Source organism: Notamacropus eugenii, chromosome 5, assembly GCF_028372415.1.
Source record: "Notamacropus eugenii isolate mMacEug1 chromosome 5, mMacEug1.pri_v2, whole genome shotgun sequence".
NCBI classification, from domain to species: Eukaryota; Metazoa; Chordata; class Mammalia; order Diprotodontia; family Macropodidae; genus Notamacropus; species Notamacropus eugenii.
Genome location: NC_092876.1, coordinates 144730756 through 144748238, shown reverse-complemented (window position 1 = coordinate 144748238; position 17483 = coordinate 144730756). Strand labels below are relative to the sequence as shown.

Below are 17483 nucleotides of genomic sequence, written 5' to 3'. Positions count from 1 at the left end.
TATTATACATCTAAAATGCAACGTAAATATAATCTGTTTTATATACATATTTACCTGTAGATAGGGAGAGCAGAAAAGAAAAAAAAGAAGAGAGAGAGATTACAGCACCTCTGTGTCCCCAAAAGTTGTGAACAAAAAATGGATCATCCTCAACCTGATGATGAGCCTCTCCAGAGTGAGAGACAGAGAGAGAGAGAGAGAGGGAGAGAGAGAGAGAGAGAGAGAGAGAGAGAGAGAGGGAGAGAAAGGCATAGAATAGATCTCAAATGCAAAATGTCTACTTCCACATGTGTTACATTCTTGCATTCTTGAAAGAGAAGGAAGAGAGTTTAGTGCTTTCTTTCTTTCTGACTTTTAATCTAAAGATTAGTAGTCATGTTCCTGTCTAAAAGGACTGGAATTAAACAGAACCCAACCAATATCATCCAATTATTCAAAGGCAGAAATATCAGGGATATCAATTAACAAGCACCTACTGTGTGACAGGCACTGGGCTAGGCACTGGAAATACAAGGACAAAAAATGCAACAGTCCCTGCCTTGAAGGAGCTAATGTTTTAATGTGGCTATTATTTCCTAACTTGATCTTAGGTCCTTTACTCAGAAAAGTTAGTATGTTATATGTTTGACTGACAATTGAATACTCCAAGAATTTGTGGTTTTCACACTGTATGTCCTTCACTGAAACAGAATGCAGCACCTCTGCAATTTACTAGATGGTCCCCAAGAATTGTAGATAAAAAATAAATTATTTTCAGACCTGATAATGAGCTTCTCCAAATGCAGCTGGCTGGTACCTGTATAATAGGCTTATGGCCCATAGGCAAATCCTTTTCAGCTTGATAGGACTTTCCTGCATTAATAATACAGCTATGGAAATAAGAGAGATATGAAGGAATCTGAAATTACTACCTATAGATATGACATTCCTTAAAATAGAACATTCTCAGTTAGACTTTGTACAATGTAATCAGTAACCATAGCAGCGTATGGAATTGAATACATACTTTTAGTTCTGTAATGAAGTTTACAAAAGGAAAGACTGAATGAATATTATTTCAACTTATCTCCTTTCCTGTTAAATGTGGGGCAGAACAATGCTAAGTTGAATTTACCTTAAACAAGAGAACCTGGAAATTTTATCTTAAAAGTCCACAAAGAGGGGCATTGAGGGAGAAAATAGAATCAAAGATTCTAGAGGGAGGTTGGAACCAAGTAACGAAGAGCCATAAATACCCAACAGAGAAATTTGAAGAAGCATTGGGGAAACCACCAATGACAATTACTAAATAGGGAAGTGATATGGTCAGATCTTTGCTTCAGGAACCCCTATTTGGTATCTGTTGGAGGATGAATTACTGAGGTGAAAGATAAAGCAGGGAAACCAATTAGAAGGCTATTGCAATAGTACAAGCAAAAGGTGATAAAGGCCTGAACTAGCATCATGGTGGAAGGAATGAAGAGAAGGGACCCAAAGCAAGGGATGTTACACTTGACCAGAAGTTCCCAAAGTGGATAATAGTGCCCCTTGGGGAGGGTATAGGAATGATTCAGGGAGATGGTAGTAGCCTCAGGTGCAATTGGGGGTGTTGAATAAAAATAATAGGGTGGTGAAAGCATAAGGAAAGAAGAGAATAAAATTTTGAAAAATCATTTGTACGTTTCACCTGTTGTGTAACAGAGTTAAAGTCATAGTAATTACATTATTTTCGAAATGAACACACAAAATGCAAGTTATAACCAATCAGTAATCAAGTCTGACAACTGGTCCTATCAAGCAAGTATTGGCAGGTAAGCATTTTGTGCACTGTTGGGAAGTCAAGCATGCATCAGCAGGAATAAGTGCATGTAATGACTTGTTTACAATATGATACTATATGGTTACATGAAGCAATATTGCATTATCAAAATTTCAATGCAGAAAAAAATACAAATTCATAATAAATTGTTAAATTTAAAATGCATCATTTTTAATAAAAAAATTATATTTTTGAAATGATGTAAATTTCAAAAAAAGTTAAAAGGTTAAAGAAAGTAGATTTCCACAAGGACGCTGAGTAATTATTTTAAGGGGACAGCAAGCTAAATAAGTTTGGGAACCTCTGAACTAGACTAAGTAAGGTTTAGCAACAGATGGGACTTGGGGGTGAAGGAGAGTGAGGCGTCGAGGATGGCTCCTAGCTTTTGAACCTGTGGAATTAAAATATGTGACGTTACATAGGCAGCTTAGACAAGTAATTTATGACTCGTCCAGGACTAGAATATGGGTCTCCTGACTCCTTACCCAGGATTCTCTACTACTCATGACCTGGTGAACTTTGTTAATTTAAAGTTGTAAGATCACAGGATCATAGTTCCATATCTGAAAAGGACATCAGAGGCCAGTTAATCCAATTTCCTTATGTTAACAATGAGGAAACTGAGGCCCACTGAAGTGCCCAAAATCACACTGGTAATATCAGAGGTGGATTTTAAATCTAGGTCTTCCCTCTGACCTAAGAAACAATCCTTTCATTTTTCTCAGTTTCATAAAAAAAACAATGTTTTAAAGGCTTACTAATTTGTGAGGTGTTATTAAAGAAAGTTATAGAAGAATTATGTGTTCTATATATGTTCTATGAAGTCCAGCTGGAGTCCTCAAATAGTCCCCTAGAACAGAGGTGTCAAACTTGTATTGTAAGTTCTGGAAAAACTGCCAAGTACTGCCCAAATTAAATTAAAATATAATTGGAAAATGTTTAACAAAAAAAATGCAACATAGATAATGTTAACTTGTGGTTGCAGCCTAAAAGATCCATTTCTTTTGAGTTTGACTCAAAAGTTTGACTTCTATCCTAGAAGAATTGGGTCGCATCTACAACCAATCATCAAACAAACTAGGTCACCTGGACTTTCCTTCTCCCCACCAAAACTCTCTGGTTCTGATAGGTGAACTTTCACCTTATTTTGCCCAGGCTCACCTCCTGGCTGCCAACTTCAAATCCCTTTCTTCTCTTCACCTTCCAGTTCTCCATTAGTTCCTCATCTCCTTGTCTTTCCTGTCTATATTTTTATCTTTAATACTTAGCATAGGGTTAGACATATGTTAACTGCTTAATAAATGCTAAGCCAAGTGCATTTAAAGAAAGCAGCATAGGTTGTAACTGAATTTCTATGTCATCACACATTAATTTTCTACTCCAAAGTAGGTACCAGGAGGAGCAAAGGTGCCCACGTAAGATACCTCTTTAAAGGAAAGGCAGACATGCCACAATTGTTGCCTGACCATCTCCCAAGTGAATCGGTATGTGGAGCCACTCACATAAGAAAACATTGTCTGGAAACATCTGCACAGTAGTACTATGCACAGTGGTACGCTGGTAACATTGGGCTCAACCTTGAACAAATCAAATAAGAGAGAAGAACTAAGTGACATCAAAGGTTGCTTCTAGCTCTAATCCAAAATCCTGTGAAGGAAAAAAAAAAAAACAATTAGTTATCTAAAACAGATTGGGGGAAGGGGAGTAATCTCCTATCACATGATCAACAAATGTAAGACTAGACATTTTCTCTGATCTCATAAGCTCTCAAACCCTCCTAAACATAAATTGTTCCCCAAAGATAGAACTTCAGTTGTCTCCATGGTTTCAAACCTCCAGAAACCAGAGGAAAGCTACACACACACACACACACACACACACACACACACACACACACACACACACACGCACACATACACTTAAAGTAATGCCCAACTCAGCACCCCTCCCCCCACCATCCTACACAATACTGGCAGCAAAGCTGTAGTAGCTGCCCCACGGACCTAACACACAGGCAAATTTAACAAAACCCATCCCCACAAACCAGGCATCCCCTCCTCTTTCCATTGCCATTGAGATCTAGGTTCTAGGATGTAGCAGTCTTCTGGGACCACAAGAGTTGGCCAGCTTCACAAGAGCAGTGTTAAGTGCTGCAAAAGATCTCTACAAGAAAATAGATTTATGGAAGGAAAGGGCCAGTACATGGGGTTTATTTGAAACAGAGCTCAATCCCATCCTCCTTCTAAAGCACTGGAGACCCAAAGTACAGAAATCAACCCTGAGTCACCAGTAAAGCTGCTCTCTCAACTGCCCTGCAAGTGCCAGGCCAGAAGACTAAGGAACTAAGGTGAAAGACCAGGTCACTAGGACAGGACACCATGTTTGGGAGTGGAGAAAACAATGGAGGGGGCTGTGTGGCATATCACAAAGCTCAGTATCTAGTTTGAGCCAGTTCTGTACCCAAAAAAAGTCACTTGGAGCAGAGACCTGAACTGGTGAACCATGAATTACCCAGTGTGAGAAGAGGCTGAAATACCATGAGATCCAGCCTCCAGGGAACCTCCATGTGAGAGGAGGAAGCTAAAAAGTGAGTAATAAGGAGGAAAGGAGGGGGGAGACTGAAATTACTAAAGATCTCAATGAAAACAAAGAAGACCTTGAACATAAACAGATAAATCAACAGGGAAACCTTAGCAATAGAAATATTGCCTCCAGATGTAATAAGTGAGTTCAGAAATCTATGAATAAATCCTATAAAGCAAACAGTCTAACATTTGATGAGACAGAGGACCCTGTGAAATTCAAAAATGTAAACCCACAACATGCTGTTTCTAAGTAGTTTAAAAGAAAAACTATAATCAAGAGTCATCCTTGACTTCTCATACTCATTCCATATAATAATGATAAAACACAAGAAACAAAAATAGCAATTCCAAATAACTACATACATAAAATATCTAAGGAATGACTTACCAAAGTGCATGAAAGACTTACATAGATTCCATTACAAAGTGCTCCTTAAAAAAATAAAGAACTTAAATAGCTGGAAGGATGCTCAGTGCTCAGAATTAGGCCATAACAATATATAAAAATGACAATACTACCAAATTTAATTTATACTTTTAATGCTCTATCAATCAAATTATCAAAGGAGTACTTTAGAGAATTTGATCAAATAATAACAAAGTTCATTTGGAAAAGCAAATGATCTAGAATAACAAGAGAAATGATGCCAAGGAGTAGGCATGAAGAGGGAGTAACATTTCCAGTCCTCATGCTACATTCTAAAGCAGCAGTCATCAAAACCATCTATGATTAGTTAAAAAATAGATCAATGACATCTTTGTTGCAAGGTTTTAGTTTAGTTTTGTTGTGTTGTGTTTTCATCAATGGTGGAAGGAAGTGGGAGAGAGAAAAAAAAGTTTGTTAATTTAAAAAATGTTGTTTTTTTTTGTTTCAAAAAGACCATGTTGCATAAAGGAGCCAATTTACTAGTTCTAAATGATATGTCATTCAGTTCTCTCATGGGTAAAAGGGTGCCCAGGGACAACTCCATCAAATATTCTAGGCAATGCCTGCAAAGGAGAAACACTTTATGGCATGGTTCATTCACTTTCTAGTGAAGGATATAACAAGTCTCAATGGTAAGAAAACATCTCCTGGTCAAATCTTAGCAAACCATTCTTTGATTTTTCCTTCTTTCTAATTTATTTGAAGATTCTTTCAGCAAAGTGACATTTTTTCCCTTAAAAAATAAGACTAAGGACTAATGAATCTTTAGGAGTTAAACAAAATTTTATAAGATTAAAAAAGAGAGGTTTTGGGGGATTCTTTAATTCCCTACCCACCATGTTCAGAATGAAAGTGCCTCCTGGCACAAGGACTAAAGGTGGCAGAAACCTTTCGTCCTCATTCCCATCCTACTTGCTAACCATCCAAGAGACAGATAATTTCTATGTGAGCAGAAGGTCCTGTTCTCAGTCATAATCACACTTCATGACATGGCTACAGAAGCATGAAAATTATTTCTTCCCTACAATTTCATCCTTCTCTGTTCCTGAAGCATAGGGCTGTTTTATGTTTCACACAGAAGGAGATCTACCATGACAACATGCCATTTATTTCTTAAATCACAGAACCATAATATTTTAGAGCTGGAAAGGATCTAAGAGATCAGCTGTCTGAGTACTTCATTTTCCAGGTAATAAAACCAAGGCCCAGGGAGGTCGATAAACTTACATAAATCCTTTAATGTAATTTATATATACACATACACGTGTATATGTATATATGTATATACATATATTCAGTGATATATAGAATAGTTTAATCTTCATAATAAAAGGTTAATTATGTTTATATGTAATATGTATTATATTTTATGTAGATATATGTGCATATACGTGTATACTTCTATACACACACATACACACAATAGCTAAGTTTTGAATTCTGGGTAGCCTAGACCATGGAGCTAGTTGTCCTAGACAAGTGAAGCTGTTTTGTCTTTGGTGCACAGTTTCTGTTGTTGTCATGATAACAAAAGGTTAGCTATGGTATGTGTGTATATTCAAAGTCTTACATGTTAAAAGTATTTATTTTGATAATAAAAGGTTAGCTATTATATCTATATATTTGTGTAGGTATATATGAGATAGTTAAGCTTTTAATAACAATAAAATACTAAAAATAAAAACAAACACATTCAATATGTAAGACTTTGATCAATTGGTTATGGCAGTTATAGATTTTTTTGAAAGCTGTTGGTATTCCATTTCAAATAACAATTTATAAAGAAACCTTCCATGGTGCTGTGCTTTCTATAATGAATGCTTAATTGGAATTTGTTTTGTTGGCATTTAATTAAATGTCACTAAAAAGCTCCTTCTCGTACATGTAAAATTTTGTAATTAATCATTCATGAAGCCATCTTTAATCAGCTCTTCGTAAAATATTTCTTATGCTACATTGGTCATACTTATTTCCCCTGTGAATAGCTTAGAATGACTTTTAGGGAATAAATGAGCTGTATTCTCCTCAGGAAATATGTTTTCTTTGGGAGCTTAGAAACATTAGCCTACAGGAGTTTGAGATACCAAATAGCAATGGTCTTTAACTTGAAAGTACAATCACAAATAACCCAATAAAATATGCTTCAGTGGTCTGAATTTTTAGGATAGTAAAAGCTTGTCTGTCTGAACTATCCAGTGCTGATTAGTCAGGATAGCTGCGGACCCGAATCACATGGGGAATCAAATCCACAAACTATCCAAAAATCACAGTGTTTTCCTTCTCTACCAACTGTATTAAGTAACTAAAGAAATCATTCTATTTTTCATGTCTTTTTCCCTTCACCTGCCTGGATTCTTGTGAAGGAGGGGATGGCACTGAATAGGTCAGCACATGGCAGGAAATCATGTATACAGGAAAATAGACAGAATGGTGACCATTGCAAAGGGAAAGAGAAGTGACAAGTATAGATAATTGATAAAAATGGATATTAAGTCCACAGATGATAAAAAAGATAGTTATACTTCCTAGTCATTTCAAGTTTTATATTATATATCAGAATGGTTCAGTGGAAAACACTCTCAATTTGGAGTCAGCCAATTTGAGTTCAAGTTCCCATGCTTTCTGAGTGACCATAGTCGTCACTTCCCTAAACTTTCCCTGAACTGAAATGTTTTCTAATTTCCAAATTAGGGGAAATAATACTAACACGACATACAGCACAGCCTATTGTGATGAACACGTTCCATAGCACAATAAAAATGAGATATTATTACTCTTGCTGTTATTGTAGCTAGCATAAAGCTAGAGGGGACCTTAGATATCATCTTAATCTAACTCTTCATATTTACAAATGGAGGAATTGAGAGAGAGAGAGAGAGAGAGAGAGAGAGAGAGAGAGAGAGAGAGAGAGAGAGAGATTAAGTTGCTTGTATAAGGTCCCACAGCTAGTTAATAATAAAACCATGTTTTCTGATTTCAAGCCCAGTGTACTTTTCACTATATTTTTTTCAATATTTATTCAGTTTCTTTACTTGCTTTTTGCATACTGTGTAACTTCACCCCACCTCCCTTATCACCAGCAATGCAAGCTCCCCACGGGGAGTTTTGTTTCTGTATGCCCAATGCCTACAACACAGTAAGTATCTAATAATTTTTTATCTAATTGAATTATAATTAATACATTAGGAGAGAAGGATAATAGAACTAACAACATTTCCTGTAATAATATTTTCTTACTAAGATGCAATAAGGGGAAAACATCACATTTATAGACATAAGGGGAAATGCTTTGAAACAACCAATTCTGGGACATAGCAGAGAATTTCATATGAAAATGTTATAGGTTTATATTATGATTATAAAAACAAGAATCCAAAGGACCCAGATACATAAGAAGTGATTTTTGTGGACTAACTAACTGCAATGTATTTCAAGATAATTAGGAAAACCAAAAAATCCTTTGTTCATCTATTACCAAGTTAGGGTCAATCAGAATTATAAATATGTTATGCCATTTCTCAGGTAGCTATAACCATATTATTTCTTCATCCTCTCTTTATCCCAAAAATATTCCACATTCAGAACAACAGGAGTCATCTGACCAGTTCCTTCTGCAAAGTGCACATAACTTTATTATGGGCTAGATTTAGGGGCTGTGATATTAAAACTTAGACTCATGAGAAGACTAAGTAATCAGGATAACAGCAGATGAGAGCCAGTGGGAGATGATTTTTAAAGAATTTAATATTCTTTTCTCTTTCATTAAGCCTCTGACAATTGTACTGTAGGCCTATTATGCAGCACTTGGAATATTTCAAATTTATGAGCATCAGAGATCAGTTTTTGCATAAAATTACAGTTTATGCAAAGAAAAAAACTGGGAAGTAGACAAGTTCTGGAATCTGGAGTTTGCAAAAAGGAGAGGGAGGTAGAACAAATCTTATTGCTTATGGAAGTGCATATTTTTTTCACTTCATTGAAATTTATCTGTAAAGATAAGAAAAGTTCATGATTCCTATTTGGGCAAAATAAAAATCTAAGAGATGTATCATATTCACCACATCATGAAAAAAACTTCAAAGGTTTGGAGGGCCAAAGTCCCAGCTTAGTCTCTTGTCAAGAGAAAAGTTTTCTCTACACAAAATCTCACTGGGAAATAGCCAACAAGGGATATGAAATACACCATAAGAGCATGAATGTTTTATGACCCACCCCCATGAAAGAAGGAATTAGTGGAGGTATGTTTTACTTAATTTTATTACTTTTTCAAAATTTATTTATTTTTAGTTTTCAACATTCATTTCCACAAGATTTTGTGTTCCAAATTTTCTCCCCATCTCTTCCCTCCTCCCACCTCAAGAAACCATACATTCTGATTATCCCTTCCCCCAATCTGCCCTCCCTTCTACCACACTCCTGCCTTCCCTTATCCCCATCTCCTCTATTTTCTTGTAGGGCAAGATAGATTTCCATACCCCATTACCTGTATTTCTTATTTTCCAGTCACATGTAAAAACAATTTTTAACATTCATTTTTAAAACACTGAGTTCCAACTTCTCTCCCTTCCTCCCTCCTCACCCATTCCCACTGAAAAGGCAAGCAATTCAATATTGGTTATACATGTGTAGTTATGCAAAAGACTTACATAAAAGTTATATTGTGAAAGACTACCTATATTTCCCTCCATTCTATCCTGCCCTCCATTTATTCTATTCTCTCTTTTGACTTTGTCCCTCCCCAAAAGTATTTACTTCTAATTACCCCCTCCTCCCATTTGCCCTTCCTTCTATCATCCCCGCATACCTTGCTTATCCCCTTCTCCCTTACTTTCTTGTTCATACCAAATTGAGTGTGCATGTTATTCCCTCCTTAAGCCAAGTGTGATGAGAGTAAGCTTCACTTTTGCCCTCTCACCTCCCCCCTTTTCCCCTCCATTGAAAAAGCTTTTTCTTGCCTCTTTTATGAGAGATCATTTGCCCCATTCCATTTCTCTCTTTCTCCTCCTAATATATTCCTCTCTCACCCCTTAATTTTATATTTTTAGATACCATCCTTTCCTGTTCAACTCACCCTGTGCCCTATGTCTATATGTATATAATTCCTCCAACTGCCCAAATACTGAGAACAGTTTCAAGAGTTACAAATATTATCTTTCCATGTAGGAATGTAAACAGTTCAACTTTACTAAGTCCCTCATGATTTCTCTTTCCTGTTTAGATTATCTGTTCTGGATCTATTTTCCAGGGCAGTTGTTTTTCCAATGAGATATTTCACATTGTCTGCTCTTTTTCCATTCCTTTGGTTTTGTTTTATAATTTTTTGATTTTTCATAAAATCATTAGCTTTCATCTAGTCCACTCTAACCTTTAAGGAATTATTTTCTTCAGTGAGGCTTTGGATCTTCTTTTCCATCTGGCCAGTTCTGCTTTTTAGGGCAGTCTTCTCCTCATTGACTTTTTGGATTTCTTTTGCCATTTGGATTAGTCTATTTTTTTAAGTATTATTTTCTTCAGTATTTTTTTGAATCTCCTTTAGCAAGCAGTTGACCCATTTTTCATGATTTTCTTGCATCACTCTCATTTCTTTTCCCAAATTTTGCACTACTTTTCTTGCTTGATTTTCAGAATCCTTTTTGAGCTCCTCCATGGCCTGAGATCAATTCATATTTTCCTTGGAGGCTTTGGATGGAGGAGCTTCGACTTTATTTTCTTCTGCTTGCATACTTGGTCTTCCTTGTCACCAAAGTGAGATTTTATATTCTGATTCTTTTTCTGGCTTTTGCTCATTTCCCTAACCATTTACTTGATTTTTGAGCTCTTTGTTAAGGTAGATCTCTCCTTCCAGTGGGGTTGAGGGATGTACTGTCAGCTGCTCAATGTCTCCACAATCTGTGGGCCTAGAGCTCCAGAAACAGTGGCTGCAGCTGCACCTGCTGCTGCTGTGGCTGTGGCAGGTTCCTCCACCGCTCCCCCCCTCTGCCATCCTGGGGTTGGGACCAGATCACTCCACTCTTCCACACTGGTCCCACAGTCTTTTTCCACCGACCTTTCAATTTGTCCTCAGTGTTTTGGGGTCCTGAATCTGGAAACTGCCACAAATGTGAGAGATTCAGTCTCCCCAGGGCCTGCTCAGGTCTTGTCTGTCCATAGTATACAAGAATTAAAGGATTGCATCCACTATGGCATCAGGTCTTCATCAAACAAGAAAAGAGGAATATTCCAGAATGTCTATGGGGTCCTGATTGGGAAAAAGACATAAAATACAGTAATAAGTGAAAAGCAACAAAAAATTAAACTCTATGAAAGGTGGAAGTCTGAATATGGTTCACTCTACCATGCTTTTCTTTGCACAGTTCCTCATTCATGGAATGCATTCCTTTTTCTGTCTATTAGAATCCTTAGTTTCTTTCAAAGCTTAGTCCAAGGATCATTTTCCTGATTGCCTCTCCCCCTTTCTAGACTTCACCTTGTTGAAGAAATTTGTTTTTGTTTTTGTTCAGTCATTTCAGGTATGAGTGTCCCTTCATGACCCCATTTGGAATTTTCTTGGCAAAGGTACTAAAGTGCTTTGCCATTTTCTTCTCCAGCTCATTTTGACAGATGAGGAAACTGAGGTGAACAGAGTTAAGTCACTTGCCCAAGTTCATCTACTTAAAAAGTGTTTAAGGTCATATTTGAACTCAGGAAGATGAGTCTTTCTAACTCCAAGTCTGACACTCTATCTACTGTGCCACCTAGCTGCTCCTTCAAGAAATTACTTTGGAATTATTTTACATATATCTTTTAGGTATGTGTATGGTAGCCTACATAGATTCTGTGGGGTCCTTATTCCAATTCTCACTCATAGTGCTAAGCTAAATCTCTCAGAGCAAAGAGAGCTAGATACATCTCCTCTTGGGGCTCTAGGGAAATTCTGGAGGAGTTTGGGTGTCTTTCTGATACTCTCAGCTCTAATATGCCCCCTTTAATATTTTCAATTCTAGTTAATATTTCCTCAATTTCATCTAACTATATTAGTTGATTTTTGCAAAAGAATGTTTACTGTAAAAAATAAGAAGAGAAGTACAAAACATCTCCCCAGAATGGGAAACACATATGCCAATTTCATCTCTAGGAAGAGAGGGTTCAAACCTAAAGTGGTTGCAGCAAAGCATTTACCCCACCAATTTCACTTCCAAACATGTCATACATAGCTTGTAGAAAAAGTTACTCCTTGCTTCCAGAAATCAGTGCTTCAGGATCAATCCATTGACTGGGTGGGGTCAGGATGTTTGTTCAGACGCTGCTACTCCCTTAGCTCAGCTGCTCACAGACTCTGACATGGTCTCCAGTTCCCAGATTCCTAGTGCTCTGTCAACATTTTGAAGCTCACAAGGTCACAGCTCATCTATTCTATATTCAATATTCTTTCCCCTGAAGCCAAACAGTATAGACGTAGAGTTAGAAGCAATATCAAAACCATGTGCTCATATTGTGTATATATGCATGGTATTTGTCTCCAATATTATATAAGTTCCTTGAGAATAGGGACTTGTTTGTTAGTTTTTGCATCATGTCCTCCAACACCAAGCACACAGTCTGACCTAAAATTGATACTTCAGATAGGTTGATTCACTGATTGATTCTTAAGACAATAGAGACTCAATGGATTCTTTAAACAGAGGAGTGAGAGGTTCACTTAGCTTGAGGACCATATAGAATATCACCAAGAGCTTCAATAGTAACAAGTCTCTTGCCTAGATACAATCAACTAGAGAAAATGCAAAGATGTATATTCATTGCAATGAACTGAAAGGTGAAAAGTTGGGTGAGCTTCCACCATCTACAGTGTTTAAAAGACCATTGAAATACTGAGGTCACCATTCTGGGGCAGTATGGAGGGACTGATTGGTGAATACCAATATTCACAAAATGCCCTGATAAATTAAAAAGAGTATTTAAGGTTGTCTGGATTATCACTCAATTTAGGAGTTTATGGAGGACAAAAGCAATTTAATTGGAATCAGATGACTGGGGTTTGAATCTTGTTTCTATTTACTTACTACCAGTGTGACTTTAGATAAGTCAGTTATTCTCTCTGGGACAGTTTTGTCATTAGTAAAACAAGAGTGTTGTACTAAAAGATTTCTAAGGTCCTTCAAGCTCAAAATCTATGGTCCTCTGGGCTAAGCTAGTTGATATCACCCACCCAACTTAAATCAGTTCACTTCAAGGAACATTTACTAAGTACCTATCATGGGTAAGCATTATTAAGTGCCAACTGTGCGCATGGCAGTATGTTAGGTAATAGAGGCACAAAGATAAAATTCAACTTACTCCCTACCCTCAAGGAATCTCCAGTCAAGTTGGGGGCTTGAGCCAAATATACCTCAATATTTCAACATTCAAACTTCTCATACTTCCATCACTGAAATATTCATGTTTTTCAATATAGGAAAAGAAGTAGAGAAAGCAGGTGGTGAGAGCAATTCTAGGTGCAGGATTGGCAGGTCATGAGTGCCAGAGGGGCAAGCAGGCCAAAGATTCAAGGAACAAGCAATCATTTCTACGCTTCTTGGAGGAGGTAACATCTGAACTCGACTTTGCAGTATGGAAAAGATGTCAATAAGTGGAGAATAGGGGTGAAATATTTTAGTCACAAGGAACAGTGAGTAACCAAAGATGGAAAAAAAAAGACAGGAAACAGCTAAACATTCGGTTCAACTGGAATATCCAGTTTTTAATAGAAGTAGTATAAAATAAGACTACAAGGATAGTTTGGAGAAAGAATGTGGGAGATCCTAAATACCAGCTTTAAGAGTTTGTATGGATAGGGACAGAGCCAAGATGGCAGAGTAGAAAGACATACATAGTTTAGCTCTTCCCTAACAGCCCATAAAATACCTATAAAAAATGACTCTAAATAAATTCTAGAGCTGCAGAAGCCACAAAATGACAGGGTGAAAGAAATTTCCAGCCCAAGGTAACCTGGAAGGTCAACAGGAAAGGTCTATCACACAGGGCATGGAGCAGCGCATAGCCCACGGAGCCCAGCCCAGCCCACAGAGCCCAGCCCAGCCCTGGTCATGCTGCACCAACAGGAACAGGACTGGAACAGGCCTTGGGGGGAGAATCCCCAGAAGCAGTGGCAGTTCTCAGATCCCCCAACCTACAAGCACCAAAGAAAGTTTCAAAAAACTTTCAGTAAGAAAGCTTTTTCATTTGGGTGAGAAGGGAGCAGGGTCCTTCCCTAGCTCTGACACCAGGTGGTAGTGGCAGCAGCAGCTTCCATTTTTGGAGACCTCCTGCTAAAGCTGATGAGGGAATTGAGTCATTGATCTGGGTCTCAGCCCTGAATGGTGGCCTGAGGCTGAAGAAGAGTGTTGGCTGGCATAGTGGAGCTGGTGGAGTCTCTGGAGAGGGAATTATACTTGCAGATCCTGGGCAGAAAGGATTTGGTAGCTCCCAGACCAGAGCACAGGCCAAGAGAGGAGTAAACTCCTCTCCCTTGATTGTGCCATCTTGGAGGAACTGAGAACTTGCAGGGTCCCAGAGTATACCCCCCTCTTGACAAAGGACTGAAAAGTTAAGTAACTGCATGGGAAAATGCCCAAAAGGGGGAAAAAATAAGACAGTAGAAGATTATTTTCTTGGTGAACAAGTATTTTCTTCCATACTTTCAGATGAGGAAGAATAATGCTTACCATCAGAGGCCTCCAAAAGGAATATGCAATGGTCTCAGACCATGAAAGAGTTCACAAAGGATTTTGAAAACCAAGAAAGAGAGGTAGAGGAAAAATTGGGAAGAGAAATGAGAGCAGTGCAAGAAAATCATGAAAAGCAAGTCAAAAGCTATCTAAAGGGGACCCAAAAAATGCTGAAGAAAATAAAACCTTTAAAATAGGCTAGCTCAGTTGGCAAAAGAGGTCCAAAAAGTCAATGAGTAGAAGAATGCTTTAAAAAGCAGAATAAGTCAAATGGAAAAGGAGGTCCAAAAGCTCACTGAAGAAAATAGTTCTTTCAAAATTAGAATGTAGCAGTTGAAAGCTAATGACTTTATGAGAAACCAAGAAATTACAAAACAAAATCAGAAGAATGAAAAAATAGAAGATAATGTGAAATATCTCATTGGAAAAACAACTAACCTGGAAAATAGATCCAGGAGCAACAATTTAAAAATTATGGGGCTACCTGAAAGCCATGATCAAAAAAAGAGCCTAGACATCATCTTTCATGAAATTATCAAGGAAAACTGCCCTGATATCCTAGAACCAAAGAGTAAAATAAATATTGAAAGAATCCACCAATCACCTCCTGAAAGAGACCTGAAAAGAGAAATTCCTAGGAATATTGTAGAGTTCCAGTTTCCAAATTTCAGAGTTTCCAGGTCAAGGAGAAAATATTGCAAGCAGCTAGAAAGAAATAATTCAAGTGTTGTGGAAATACAATCAGGATAGCACAAGATCTAGCAGCTTCTACATTAAGGGATCACAGGGCTTGGAATACGATATTCCAGAAGTCAAAGGAACTAGGATTAAAACCAAGACTCACCTACCCAACAAAACTGAGTATAATACTTCAAGGGGAAAAAAAATGGTGATTCAGTGAAATAGAAGACTTTCAAGCATTCTTGATGAAAAGACCAGAGCTGAACAGGAAATTTGACTTTCAAACACAAGAATCAAGAGAAGCATGAAAAGGTAAACAGGAAAGAGAAATCATAAGGAACTTAGTAAAGTTGAACTGTTTACATTCCTACATGGAAAGATAATATTTGTAACTCTTGAAACTGTTCTCAGTATTTGGGCAGTTGGAGGAATTATATACATATAGACATAGGGCACAGGGTGAGTTGAACAGGAAAGGATGGTATCTAAAAATATAAAATTAAGGGGTGAGAGAGGAATAAATTAGGAGGAGAAAGAGAGAAATGGAATGGGGCAAATGATCTCTCATAAAAGAGGCAAGAAAAAGCTTTTTCAATGGAGGAGAAAAGGGGGGAGGTGAGAGGGCAAAAGTGAAGCTTGCTCTCATCACATTTGCCTTAAGGAAGGGATAACATGCACACTCAATTTGGTATGAAAATCTATTTCACACTACAAGAACATAGAGGAGAAGGGGATAAGCAGGGTAGGGGGTGGGGATGATAGAATGGAGGACAAATGGGAGGAGGGAGCAATTAGAAGTAGATGCTTTTGGAGAGGGACAAGGTCAAAAGAGAGAATCAAAAAAATAGGGGGCAGGATAGGATGGAGGGAAATATAGTTAGTCGTATACAACATGACTATTATGGAAGTCATTTGCAAAACTACACATATTTAGCCTATATTGAATTTCTTGCCTTCTTGGTGAGGATGGGTGAGGAGGAAGGAAGGGAGAGAAGCTGAAACTCAAGGTTTTAGGAACAAATGTTGAGAATTATTTTTGCATACAATTGAGAAATGAGAAATACAGATAGTGTATATGGAAATTTATCTTTCCCTATAAGACAAGAGAGAAGATGAAAATAAGGGAAGGGAGGGGTGTGATAGAAAAGAGGGCAGATTGGGGGAAGGGGTAATCAGAATGCCTGGCATTTTGGGGTGGGGGAGAGAAGAGATGGGGAGAAAATTTGGAACTCAAAATTTTGTGGAAATGAATGTTGAAAATTAAAAATAAATAAACATTTTTTTAATTTTAAAAAATTTTTAAAAATTAAGCAGTATAGGCAATTGAACTTTAAATAAATTAGTCATTTAATACAGTACTTGTCATTAGTCATAACAGTAAAATATATTTGTTTTCCTCAACTGGTACTTGACTAAAATTTTAGAAAATGAATTTCTATTTCTCAGCAGAAGAGTAACATTCTCCTACCATTTTCCATAATCTATTGATGTGAATAAATATTTTCACCACATTCTTGTTTTAAATGAAAATTCAGAAGAAAACTCAATAAAGAATAAAATTGAAGAATATGCTCAGAATTAAGCTAGTTATTACCAATTTTCATTCAAATAAAAAAGTCTAATACAAATATTGTTTGTGTATTATTACATTAAACATTTTCCAAGTTATAGCTTATTCCACTAAAATGTTATTTATGCTCAACACAATTTATAAAATTCAGGAATTTAATGTAACTTCTTATAGATAACCATAAGAAGTCTTCTTGCATTGCTTCTTTTAATTCTTGCAGAATGTCCCAAATAAAATACTTGTGTTTTATAATTTGATAAATATTTAGAGTTCTCATAATTATACATAAAATGGAATTTCATATTTTACAATTATAATTATGTAATGTAAACTTAAATTTGGAACTTTGGGAGCAAAAGTTATTATCATTAGAAGCATCTAATAAATCTAAAAAGAAAAAAAGAGCTTATATGTATGTGCATGGTATATATGTATATATATATTATAATGTGTGTATATATATATATATATATATATATATATATATACTTTTCCTAAAAGAATAAACGTCTATTAAAATATAGAACAGTCAAAGCCTTCCCAGCATGAAAGTCTAGCCTAGCCTAGCCCTCAAAGACTGGCTGTCCCTGCTCCTTCAGCGCAGAGGTCATTATGTAATTCCTCAGAGCAGTGGCTAATCTTGGTACAGAAAGTGACCTCTGGTCAGCAAAGAGAAATGAGAGGTTTCAAGTGTACATCTTCTACCACTCAGAGAAATGATATGCAAAGACCTATG

General features: G+C 36.9%; 1 long non-coding RNA gene across 1 annotated transcript; it reads left to right on the top strand.

Annotated features, from left to right (window-relative positions):
• Positions 1-7847: 7847 nt before the first annotated feature.
• Positions 7848-16916, top strand: LOC140505311 (uncharacterized). Its single transcript, XR_011967445.1, has 3 exons — positions 7848-7946; positions 13245-13373; positions 14473-16916. It is a non-coding gene; the product is annotated as an uncharacterized lncRNA (long non-coding RNA).
• Positions 16917-17483: the final 567 nt, after the last annotated feature.